The sequence below is a fragment of the Coturnix japonica genome, chromosome 16, assembly GCF_054131305.1.
Source record: "Coturnix japonica strain WE chromosome 16, WE-NBRP24, whole genome shotgun sequence".
Classification (NCBI taxonomy): Eukaryota; Metazoa; Chordata; class Aves; order Galliformes; family Phasianidae; genus Coturnix; species Coturnix japonica.
This window is the reverse complement of record NC_140678.1, coordinates 14,429,219-14,442,995: the sequence shown is the minus strand read 5'-3', so window position 1 is coordinate 14,442,995 and position 13,777 is coordinate 14,429,219.

The following is a 13,777-nucleotide window of genomic DNA, read 5'->3' as shown; positions in this document are numbered from 1 at the left end:
CAAGTGATGCGTGGTCATATTTGAAAAATCCAAATTAGTTGGATATAAGAGAGGTAATAGCATCATAACCGAGCATTACTAATACATTCAATGATTATTCCCGCAGATTCCAGCACCATTGGTAACATCAGACCCCATTGGATTCACATCCAATCTATTAACATAGTAGAAGCACAAGATAACCTGGATAATGCCTAATAACTCTGGTTCCTGAGACAGTAGTTGGCAAACCTGAAGGCAAAAGGTCAGCGCACTAGGACAAACAGCCAGACAGCAATATGGTTAAATATGGCTGCATCCATCGACTGCCCGAAAAGCCATGCTTTTATAGCAGACAGACGAGGGCATTTAAAAACCACAGACACCAATTGGAGGAAAGCTACCGCAATAACAACCCCTGGTCAAAGACCCCCCTTGAAACCCGCGAGCTACTCATTCATTCTTTTCCTAGAGGTGTCCTTGGTTCTCATGCTGTTTCTCCCTCTACAGCTGCTGCTCTGTGAAGCCCTTCTCTTGATGCATGGCTGCTGCTCTGTAAAATACTTCTGGTATTACAACGGCCCCCCAGATTCCCACCCCTATAATTCCTTCCTCCAAATTGCAGCACTGAATTTCAGAGTGTAACATTATCAGAGTACAATTTCTCCCCCAGAATTGCCACCCCACCAAGTTCCCTCCTCATCTCCCTTTCTGCTCTTCTCGTCTGCGCGTCTTCCTTACTTTCACCCTGTCCTTTCTCTTCTGGTGATGGATATCTTCAGGCTGGAGGAGCTCTTGTCTTGCTGCAGCCACCCCAGCATCCCTTGCCAGCTGTGCTGTGCCCAAACTCATCCTCGCTGATCCATGCCAGCTGATCATCAATGTCTGCGATGTCCTCCGGGCTGCCTGCGCTTGTTGTCACTGCTGGAACAGCAGTCTGGAAAAGGCAATCTGGAAAAGTAAGTTCTTTGTACTTGATAACTTCTCAGTTCCTTCTGATCTCGATATACAAAGTAGTTCCAAGTCCCTGTAGCTTTTGTGTTTTCTTTTGCAGAACGATTCTGTGATTCTGTGTGATTCTGTGATCTTTGAGATCCTTTTCAACCCAGGCCATTCTATGACTGTACAGTTCCATACTGGAACAAATATAATATGCTAACTATGTAAAACATGGAGTCAAACCTGTGTGATTTGTCCACACCAGGAGGTGATTAGAAAACAATTTGTAAGCTACAAAGCTGCTTGCTGGAAAGGAAAAGAAAACTACAAGAATAAGGGAAAACATTTCTTCCTGAAAATAGGAAGAATAATGGACCTGCCATGAAATTTGGGTGAAGCTGCCTGATTTTATGAAGCTATTCACATGATTTTCTTGGTGCTGTGTTTCCCAAATGAGTGGTTTCTGGCTCTGCTGCAGCACCAGTCTGCATGTGAACATCAACTCCATTCACCATCTGGGAAGATTAGGACTTCCCTTCTCCCACCAGTACCACTGAATTACGGTTACTCAGTGGTTAAACAAAGAAATCCTTAAATAAGGGTTAACAGCTGTCGTGTTATCTGAAGTGCTTGCAGCATTCTGATGCTATTAAGCTCTATGTATTAACAAGTTCAAAAAGAAAAGGTAGGCATCTGATTGTTGTGACAGTTTCTAAGTGATTTGGAAAGCTGTACCACCCAACCACTCCTTCTATTTGATGGAGGTGACAAAGCTCAGTTTAATTTCTGACTGCTGTTTAAATTCTGAAGCTCGAGCTGGTTCCTGCAGCAGAAAAAGCTCGGAAGCTGTCCCTCCTACAAGCAGGCACCGCTGAGCAAAATATGACATCTCAATTTCTGATGGTAAGGTCAGGAGATCTGATTCCAGCTTCTAGCTTTCAGCTTCATGCTGTGTTAGTGGGACCTTTGGCATCTAGCACTGACCAACAGCAACTGACAGGCTGGTAATAGTGCACCCCAAAACAGTTATGTGTCTATTTATGTTATGAGGGAAAATTGTATCGCATTGAGATTTCCTATTTTTACTCTTTGCAGATCTAACTAGCTGCTGGAAGAATCCTGTACGCCATGTTCACACCATTTTCAATGAGCTGGATGAGTCTGTTGTTGGCATTTTAATACCATTTACCAGGCAGGCAATATGTATAGAGTATTTGGCTCTCTCTACAGTCATGAATGTTTGAGTATCTTCAACATGTGTCTCATTGCTTCCATTTCAGGCTGCCCAGAGAAGCTGTGGGTGCCTGTCCTTGGTGTTGAAGGCGAGGTTGGATGGGTGATGGGCAGCCTGAGCTGGTTAGTGGGCAGCCAGCCCATGGCAAGGTGTTTAGAACTTAATGATCTTGAAGGTTTCTTCCAACCCAAGCCCTCCCGTGATCCTATGATTCTGTGATTTCATTCAGGTTTATTGAGATGAGTTCTCCTAAATGCGCTGTTCTCCATATGATTATAATTGGAGTCTAGATGGGTGACTGAAACCAGACACCAAACTTTCTAATGGCCAAAATTAAATGAAATCAATCCTTGACTGTGTCAGTAGTCTGTAACTAGAGCCCATCAGGTAATTCCCAGCCTCCTGCCTGTATCAGTGGCTGCACACAGTGAAAAAGTCCAATGGGATTTTAACCTCTAAAATGTTCCAAAGCAACCAGAGGGTGAATATATTCACTGTGCAAATACCTGCAGGAATAAGCTTGCCATGTATGTCCTCAGGTACCACAGTAGTTAATGGTGGGACTCAGTAGGTCATGCTGAAAGTTGAGTCTGCTGATCTTGAAGGTCTTTTCCAGCCTACATGACCTTATGCTAATATTTCTGAAATTTATTTCTGTTCAGCTCCCAGAAAACCTCCCACCCAGCCCCCAGTTGACCCCGTGGTGAAAAATAAAACAGAAACCTCAGTGACGCTGGCATGGTCCCCTCCGAAGATGCACTGCCCCATTCCAATCGATGGCTACATTGTGGAACGCAAGAAACTAACTGGCTTCACCTGGGTGAGGTGCCACAAGTCTCATGTCCCCGTCCCAGAGTTCACGGTGAGCAATCTGTCTGAAGAGGCTGATGATCAGTTCCGAGTGTCTGCAGTCAATGCGCATGGACAGAGCCCGTCTCTGGAATTCCCAGGGAGCGTGCACCTTGGTAAGCACAAAAACCCCAATGGAAATGGGTCAGTGTGTGCTGAGCAGCTGTGTTGGTTCCCTAAAGATGTTTCCTTTGACTTTAAGGATAGTAGTTCATTAACACACCAAAGGCTTTCCTTTATTCCTAGTTCTCCTATCTCCTATCAACCTCCAGCTACCACTAAAGTGATACGAGTTATGTTTCTGTGACAGAGACATGAATATCCTTATCTTTTGATATCTCACATGTGCAAGAGGCAGAACTTTCTGTAACAGATCTTAAGCACAGAAGTGCTTCTTCCAGCACTCATGCAAAGGGAGAAGTAGAAATGTACCTATGATGTAATCTTCCATCTCTAAATGAGATACCAGACTTGCATCTAAAGAGCATTAAGACATACATGTTCTTCCTCAGACCCAGTCCTGGCTGTGAAATCCCCCCTAACAACTAGTGAAGCTGTACCTGGAGGGGATGCCATGTTTACTATTGATCTTACAACGTGTTGCGGCACTTGGTACCTCAGTGGTAAAGTCTTACAGGAAAGCGAGACCTGCATCATCAAGAGAACCCAAACTACTCACAGCCTAATCATAAAGAACGTCACCAAGAATGATGATGGAGCAGAAGGGAAATTTGTTGCCAAAAATGTTGATGTTAGCACCAAGATGAGAGTGAGAGGTATTTGCTTTGATCCTTCTCCTTTCCTCTTACAGTCAAGGCATAGTTGCTGTGATCTGATGATTAGAACTGGGGCTGCAGGCATTCACTGACTGTACCAAATACCTGAAACTGCATCACATGGACTGACATGAGTCCTGGTAATGACCTAAACATGATAGCACTGAGTGTAGGGTAAGCCAGTCTACCCAGCTGCTTGGTATCTGAACCAGATTGCTTCATGCCAGCTGATGAATGTCTGCAGTTCACAGCTACTGGCCAGTGCATTCAGTCAGCAGGTTTACCACTGCATCACCATAGAGCAGTACTTTCAGCTCCAGGTTCAGACAGCCTTTCTGATTGCACTGGAATAGTTTAGAAGTAGGGGAGCAATCATTCCAATAATATCTCTATCAATCAGCTTTGCATGACAAAATAGAACAAATAAACATTCATTATGGGAGGACTTGTTTGTCATTGGGTGGAAACCTCTGCAGAAGCATGTTTAGAGCATTATTAATCAGTAGAAGGAGATATTTGATTGATTTTTACTTAGTAAATCCGACAAGAATACCAAATTAAATATCTTGAATTGTTCAGCACTGACACAGTAATGAGTGCAGGAACAGAAGGTGATACTTTTTCAGAGATGTTGCAGCAAACATTGACCACGTTAGCCTGATATAAATTGAAATAATGAGGCCTTTGCTCCTGACAGGTGCTGCAGTGAGATTTGCGAAAAGATATCTGCTCGGCTGTGTGTGGAAGCCAAACTGCAGGCTGAGCTTTCAGACACAGGCACTACTGTGGAGTGGATGAAGGATGGGAAGGAGCTCAAGGCCAGTGAAAAATAGGAACTGCACATTGTGGGGAAGAAACACACCCTGAAAATTCACAGCGTCTCAATGGATGATGCTGGAAGTTGTCAGTGCATCTGTGAGGGGGATAAAATGCTCTATCAGCTTTCACTGAAAGGTATGTGACAGTCTAGGCTGTGCTCTTCCGGCCCAGGGCCAGCAGACTGCATTCACCTGACTCCCCGACAGTCCAGCTGTTGTCAGACAGCATCTGGGGTGTTTTCAGTGGCTGTTTTGACTTGAATTGGCCAATCTGCTTTGTAGAGCCATTTGATTTCTGTGTTCTGTCCTGTGATTCGTCCCTAAGATATAGAGGAAATCAAGGGAAAGATAGGAAAAAGAGCATCCCAGCCTTCCTGCTCTTCTCTCAGTGTGGCCACGAGAGATGATGTAAACAGCTCTTTTTGTAGCAGTGATCCAAAATGTGGAAGAGACCTGTGAAGAGTCACAGGGATGTTTACTTAGCTGTCATTCCATGGTGGACTTTTTCTTACACAGATGTAGAGAGAAACTGAACTTTCCCACGCAGGTCTCTGTTTTGCTGCAGGGTGTAGGTCTGATCTCTGAGATCCACACGCTGGGCCTTGATTGCAATAAATGAGATCCCTTTGTTTGCTCCAGTGGAAGACTTTCCATTTCTGCAGTACCCTCTGCAGATGACACAAATGCAAATGCACCTTCTTCCCAGCAACAATTGCCTTTTTTTTTTTTACACTGAGTATGCATGAGGCTCTTCATCATATTCTGCTGGCTTGTCACCCTTGTTGGTCCATGGAGAAACAACAAAGCCCTAGAGTAGTGTATGCACTTTGGCATTGGAGAGCTTACTTAATTGCTTCTTCTCAAAGAACAAACTCCAGAGAGGCATGGAGACAGCTCCCAACAGAATTGAATAATGGGACTAAATCGATGGAGAGCAGAACTTCCTTGCAAGGCTTGTCAGCTAGTCTTAATTTTGCTTTTCTTCTCTCTCTTTGTCATGTTAGCATAATATTTCATACTGGCAGGTCTGCCCCCAGAATTAATTGAATTAGCTGATGGACTTTTCCATGTGCTTTGCACTGTAATGTGACTATCAAATGAGTAATCAATGCTGTTATTTTAAAATCTGTGCTGGCAAACTGTAAGACAAACAACTGCTGTTGGTAGCTTGGTTACTGCAGAATCAGCTTTCGTGTATCTCATAGATAGGGAAGAGACCCTTAAGGGTCAGCTAGTTGGACTCCCCCACAATGAACAGGGGCACCGCAGCTCCATCAGGTGCTCTGAGCCCTGTCCAGCCTGACTTTGAACATCCTCAGGCTCACCAATCTTATACCCATGCCACACACTCGCAGTATTTCACCATTCAGCATCGCCACTTGTATCTTCTCTTGCTGTAAACCAGAGCTAGCTGGTAAATCGTCTGCTGTGCGGGTCAGCTGTGTCCCTCCCATGGGCATCACGTGGCTGCTGGGAGGCTCTGAAGAGCTGCAGCCAGAGGTGTGTCACCCGCTGGGCCTCGTGCCCAAAGGAGCCCACAGGAAAGTGTTGTTGCAGTTTGTCATGCACTGCACTGTCATGAGACTTGACGTGCCAGACATCCTCTGACACGTGACCTCCTGCATCCAGGCAGGACATCTGAGACGTCTCCTTCAGCCTGACGTGGCTGCAGTTTCACACTGGTTTTACTAAGGAAGGAGAAGGCACGTGGATGAAACTCTTTTCCTGCTCTTTTTTTTTTTCCTGGCATTAGCTCATAGTACAAGTAAAGCACTGTCAGGTCAAGCCTGGAAGAGTAATGCTTGTCACTGACATGTTCCTGTTAAGGGTGGAGCTGGAGGGTAAAATAACACAAGAAATTGTCATTGATATTCAATATCTGTGAAATTCAGCTGGCTGCATTCACAGAACCTGGCATTAAGATCTGTTTTCTGGTTTCTATCTTGAGCCTATTTTCCATAACCCAGTCCTCATTTATGAACTGAAGCTCTACTGAAAGCCTTTCGCTGTGTATGCTCATGCTGCAGTGCAGCGCTTGTGACCTCTAACAGCACATTCACGTTCCTCTGATCACAGGATCCTTAAGGTTGATTAAGACCCTCTAGTCTGACTGCTCACCCATCACCACCATGATGCTCACCGTCAGCTAGCTAAAAACTCAGCAGAGATGATAGATCAAGCACAACACTGGATTTGGGATGGCTAGAGATTCCTAAGATATTGAAGGATTGCTTGCAGGTGGTGTTGGCTCAGGTATTCACCCTGCATCCCACCTCCCGTTCTGTTTGGTTGAGAATCATGCATTCTGCAATTTCACTTTGTAGTTCAAAGACCCTGGCTTTATCTGTTGAAAAACTGATCTAAAACAAGCCAAGAAGACTCCGTTGGAACTGGTTGATGCAGAACAAAGGCATCCCCAAAGGACAAGTTGCACTGTTTGATGAACATTATTGGATGAGAGCTAAGCTAAGATTTAAAAAGTTCTGGGGCTGTCTCTGAGCATCAAATACAGAGGAAGCCTGCATGATTCCCTGAGAATGGATACCTCCTACTTTGGTGTGGGGTTAAGGGAACAGTAGCAATAACTCCTATCACAAAACGTCGCATGGCTCAGACAAAATGCCATCAAGAGGGCTTAATTAGGAGCACCAAATGGTCACAAGATGGTCTTAGGGCAGGGAAGTAATCTATCTATGTGATATTGGTTGGTGCTATTAGTTCTTCACAGCTTGACTCTAGAGGGACTGATCTTCTTTGGTCACCTAGTTTTAAAAGAATAGATGTCTCCTGTCTATTACAATTTTTAACGCATTATTTGTTCACTGATGCCATAAATGTGCCTGGCATAGCAATTGGCCTTGGTGTATTCAGTGAATGAAAGCAACAGTTGTTGCTCTAAGAAATGCAATACTAAGCTAGGTCTGCCTGTAGCTGACAGCCATCAGCTTGCTCCCCAGGCAGGTTCTGTCTGGATGGAATGAAGGGCATGAAATACTGATGTGCTCATCAAACGCTGCTTGTTAGCTTAGAGACAAGGTGTTGAATAGGTTTGTTCATGTATTGCAAATACGTTACTTAGCTGCCTTCATTTTAGATTCAGAAGAACACGTGCAGAATACAGAATTGATTAAAAGAAATAAGAACTGTCTGCATAGAACTTACTCTTTCCTTACACAGGAGAATCAAGCACACGTTTGTATGTGAGTACCTCCAGAGGTGAAACTCGATCACCCAAATGTAACGAGCAGAGACATTACAATCAGTTCTAACTGTATCTTCATGCTGCGCTGAATAAGCCTGAGTCAGGATGTAAACCACTTTCTCTTTTTTTCTTCAGATGAAGCCATTAATTTTGTCAACAAGCCCAAAACAACTCCAGAAATATCAGTCAGTCCTTCTGAAGACCTGGAGCTGGTGTGTGAGGTGTCAGCTGCAAGCGGAGCTGTCGTATGGAAGAAAGATCAAACAGAGGTGAAGCAGGACCAGAGAACAACCATCATCTCCCAGGGGATGCACCGCAAGCTCATGGTCAAAAATGTGACCCTGAAAGACCGAGGGAGCTACAGCTGTGAAACAGAAGATGACAAAGCAACATTCCAAGTGAAAGTCAGAGGTGAGAAAATGCTTGGAATCCCAGAGATAAAGGAACGCTTCATTTTGTGTGTCTTCCATTTGGACGATCAACTGACAGCCTCTCTGGTGCAAAACATTTTGGCTATAGGACTTTCTTTGTCATCTAGTGTCATAGCTACACTTTTCTACATGTGCTTTTCCATCCAGGAATGAATTACTGCAACAAACCATAGGCAAGGAGGGTAACTTGTGCAGCTCTTGTAGTCAGCTGGTGTCTGCAGGGTTACAGTGCAAGAGCACATCAGGCATGCAAGGAGTGAGAAAAGGGGAGGTGTTTGAAGGGAACTGGTTACAAAATTTAAATGACACAATTAGGTGGAAAATGCCACTAATCAGACTCATAAATGACCTGGGTTGCAAAGGCCCACAGTGCTCATCCAGTTCCAACCCCCTCCTATGTGCAGGGTTGCCAAGCAGCAGCCCAGGCTGCCCAGAACCACATCCAGCCTGGCCTTGAATGCCTGCAGGGATGGAGCATCCACAGTCTCCTTGGGCAACCTGTTCTAGAGGGCCGTTCCCTTCTGATTTACTGGAAATGTAGAGAGACATGAGAAGAAAAAAAGAGAAGGGAGGAGGTTCAGCAGTGCATGCAGGTGTTCTAAATCTCATGTCCAAATCTGCTATCAGACTGCGAAATGTTTAGCTTTGTGATATGATGTGATATGATATGATATTTTATGATATGATATGATATGATATGATATGATATGATATGATATGATATGATATGATATGAAATGATATGCTTATCATTTCCCAAGGCAAAATAGAGGGGAAAGTATTTTCCTGTCTTAATGAGGCATCACAATGCTCCCTGTGAAGGGCAAGTATAGTGAAAACGGGGAACTGGAGTAAGCTCTGCAGCAGACTACAGCAAAACGGTGTGACTGTTGTGATGTCCCTGCAGAGAAAGAAGACCTGTTTACAAACAAGGACAAGGTACGAAAGGAGGTGAAGGCTGTACTGACTCAAAATGCCACGCTGAGCTGCGAGGTGGCCCAGGAGAAGACGGAGGTGAAGTGGTACAAGGAGGGGAAACTGATCACCTCGAGCAAGAAGTTCAAGGTGGAGTCAGAGGGCAAACAGCGTCGGCTGGTGGTGAGCCAGGTGGAGAAGAAAGATGCAGGGGAGTACAGCTGCGAGGCTGCTGGCCAGAAACTCACCTTCAGGATTCATGTAACTGGTAGGAAACACATTTTGGTTGATATTCTTTGATTATTCCATAGTCTGGCTGTGGAAACGTCTGTGTGAATGTTTCCTCTTGATTCTGCCATGAAACTGTTTTGGGGAGGATGAAAAGAAATGCTTACAAACGTGCAGCTAAAATGATTATTTGTTTTTAACAGTGTTTCATCCAGCTCTTCCCCTACGACTACTTTTATAATGAGCTGTCCATAGATGTCCAACTGTGATTTGTACAATGTGCAACACTGCTCTACCAGTTGATATTTCAACAGTAGTAGTTACAGATCTCTACTGTGGCTGCACTGAGAAGGTTTGGTTATTGGTGTCCTAAGAACTTTTAGTCAGAGGCACTGCACTTGCCTTTGGTTTGTTGAATCCCACGTTGACGACCATTTGTTCCATGTTCTGTAAATGTAATGACCAGTCATGAATCCATTGATACCTTTCTAATTGTACATTTCTCATTAGTCTGAGAGTTTAGCACGGAGGCAGATCTCTCACTCCAGCTGCAGTAGAGATTGCTCTGGTGTCAGTATATTTTGCACAAGATCCGGTAAATTTTAACTTAGACTCCAGATAGCCATGGGCACATCAGCTGCATTCTGAGTGACCATTAGTGAGCTGGCTGATGACAAGGGTTTGTCTTCTGTTTTATTTGTAGCTGCACTCTGCTGGTTTTTGCTCATAAGTCAACTTGTTCTCTGTTAACTTTACAGTTCTTGTCTTGTATTCTGAGCTGATCAGGACAGGGAATCTGTTTTCTCCTCTTCTTTCTTATGGCAGTGAACACATTGGAGCTTAATCCTGGTCAAGGTTTGGCATTTGGTCAGCTATGTGGAGGAGCAACTGTACTGGGAGTCTACTGCCTTTCTGCTCACACAGACCTGGTGTCCTTGCAGGGCATAGCTTGCGTTCTGTTCCCTTGTAAAGGTTGCAGTCTTTGCTCTCTCCATCTTCGGGCATTCTGCTCCTTCAGTCCCTGGTGTGCAATATATCTCTGCTCCTGTAGTAGACAGTTTTTCTGCTGCCTGTGGTGTAGACTCTAAACCATCAGCTCTTACTGATGATCCCACACCACGTGGATGTGATTCTGGGGCCTTTGGATCTGTTCCGTGAGTTGTGTAGCTCATGCTTTTGGCTCAGGAAACTGGCAGTTTCAGCAAAGAGTGGATTACAGAAAGGGTAGATTTGGGAGGTATCTGTCAGAGAAAATGAAATATGAACGATGACAGAAAGACTATGGCAACAGCTGGAATCAACCAAGTTAATCCTCAGCAGCCAAAGCCAGCCCACGTCTTATTGCAGAGGTGTAGGGAGAAAACACAGCAATGTAGTGCTTTTACACTTGAATTTTGCTAGCTGAGGGCTATTATTAGCTGTTTGCCTCAGAAACCAAAGGTTTTCTGTTCTCTTTCAGGCCGGATGAGCTCATGGCTGCACAGGGTAATGCAATACCTCCTCCTCTGTCATACGTGGAGAGTGCTTGCCTAGCTACCGTTGCTGTATTTCTCATGTGTACCACTGTAACATGACATGCAAGTCCAGCACTCACTGCAAAATGATGTGGTGTGAAAGTCAGGAGGGATTATGAGTACTCTTGGAGTGGTTGGCTCTTTCACTACAGAAATCCTCATCTTACTAGCTTCTCCCAAAGTGCAATGGCTTTCTGAGTCTTAATTGATCCTCTTACCATTGCACTCAGAAAGCTTTTCAGGGTTCCTCTACCTCAGGGTTCCACTGGTAGCACAGAACAATCCCATTTTAAGGACCTCTTGAATGTTCGGCACTCAGTGTTGAGCATTATGGGATGCAGATTAGACCTTCTTGCTTAAAAGAAACAAGTGCTGCACACCTTGGAAACCTATAGAAAACTAGAGTAAAAAGGGCTGATTCTGCCATCTCATTATCTCAGTATTTGTGGTGCACGCTGAAATCCTTATTTGAAGTGGGCCAAAGCTCCATTGCATTTGTGAGAAGTTTTGTATCACCTGGTTGGTCTAGGCCATGTTTGTTGTCTTGCTAATAAGCAAGCCTTCTGATCTTCATCAAATCATTGCGGTTGGAAAAGACCACAAAGATCCCCACATCCAGCCTCAACCCATCCCACCATGCACACTGCCCACGTCCCTCAGTGCCACATCTCCATGGTTATTGAACACTCCCAGGGATGGTGACCCCACCACCTCCCTGCAAAGCTGTGCCACCACATCACCACTCCTCTTCAGAAGAAGTTTTATTTAACATCCAACTTGAACCTTCCCTGAAAATCATCAGTCAGAACAGGGGCTGTTGAAGGTGGGCGGAGAGAATGATGCTTCTACAGTCAATACAAGCAGGGAGATCAAATGTAGAGTGTATCAACTGCATTCTTGCATTGGCTTGCTGCCCTGCTCCCTCGCCTTCAGTGGACTGCAGTGCTGGTGGTAGAGCTGTGGTGTGAATCCTGGGATTGCACGTACTGCAACGGTCAGCAGCACAGGAACTTGAGCTGAACTTACCCTCCTGGGCAGCTGCTGCCACTCAGAATTCAGACAGCATGCAGAGGAGAAAGTCATGAAGGAAGGGAAAGGGATGGCAGCAGAAGGCTTCACAGAGTGACAGCGGGGAGGAAGGAGATAGGGGACAGGTCATGGAAGGGTTTGCCATGACTGCTGGGGAGCAGGAGCCTTCCCGGTCACCTGAGTTGGGTATGCCTGAATATGCTTGCATGAATGATCTGAATGAGTGGTCTTCCATGTCTCCACTGCAAATAAAAGGCAATGTCAATCCCCCTCACACCTGCTAGTCCTGCATTCATGCTTGGAGCGTCTGTCTTGGTATCAGCATCAGGACCCTGGGATCTTTCCTTGGACCCAAACAAGCATAGGAAGCTTATTCAAAATTGCTCTGCTGTTAGAAGCTGGCTAGCACTAGAGAAGTCCATGATGTAAGTGCGTCAGAAATATTCTGCACTTCTACAGCCTTTTGTAGGGCAAACCATGGAATAGAAATGGAAGTCCATTTATTTAGGGTTTATCTGTTCTCCCACGCCTCAAATAGGAACTAGCATGAATGCTCTCAGCAACCAGTTGTTGGTAAAAGGAGAACCAGATAAAACAGTCATTAAAGTAATCAATAAAAGATTCAATGTATCAATCGATCCCACTTAGCAAAGTGATTAACTGAATCCCCTTAACTGAAGTGTGTATGCCTAACTAATTACACTTGCTATCTTTCTGATGCTAACTCCATTTGTTGACACAAAGGGTAAGGTGGGCTTTAAACACTTTCTTCTATATGTGTTAGGTATTAAGAGGAGATGACCTCAGCCAGTTCTCTGAAGAATCAGGGGTTGCTGAGAGTAGAAAACCATGCTTTATGCATAAAACTGAGCTACAAAATCTAATGTAGGCCAAATATTCACCATATTAAGGGCTATATCATTACCATAGGGTAGAGTCAAAAGATGGTTTTCTGTTCTTAAATTTCTATGGTTTCCTGATTTTGAGGTCTTCACTTCATAATTGAGCTGTATTTGGCTGATCTCCAGTGCAGAGTGAAGCAATATCAAAAAGACAGACAGATGAAGATCTGTCATTGTCTTCATTAGAAGAAATCTGAAAATTAGGAGTCCAAGCTGATAGTAAAGACTACCCAGAGGGATGGGATGACCATAGGGACTGTGCTGAGGATGCATTATAATGTGTGATAAACACTGTAAAGCAGTGTTGCTCCAGGAAATGGTCCAATACAACATAGAAGCAACTTTTAATGTCTTCCAGTCACAAGTTGTTCATATCTAATGTATATTTTACCCAATGTTTTCCAGTTCCAGAAGCAGAGGATGCCTTTATCAACAAGCAGAAGGTGCAGAAGGAGGTGAAGGCTGCACCAACAGAAAATGCCACGCTGAGCTGCGAGGTGGCCCAGGAGAAGACGGAGGTGAAGTGGTACAAGGAGGGGAAACTGATCACCTTGAGCAAGAAGTTCAGGGTGGAGTCAGAGGGCAAACAGCGTCGGCTGGTGGTGAGCCAGGTGGAGAAGAAAGATGCAGGGGAGTACAGCTGCGAGGCTGCTGGCCAGAAACTCACCTTCAAGACTGATGTCACAGGTGAGAGAAATTGTTTCGACTGTATTGAACCCCCCAACAAAGAAGGAGGGGAAAGTTAAGTGGTTTGACACATTCAACCCCAGCATTCAGTGATATAGACGGTGCTTAAATTCTGTTTAATTCATATAGTTTTCTGTTTGCCTTCTGAAGCTATGAACGCAGAGGACTTGGGTAGCCTCAGCTTAAGACAGGCTGGAAATAATTCGGGAATTTCCCTGGGGATCTCAAGTAGATGCAATGATAGCAAAATGAGAAGTCAATAATTTCAGGGGAA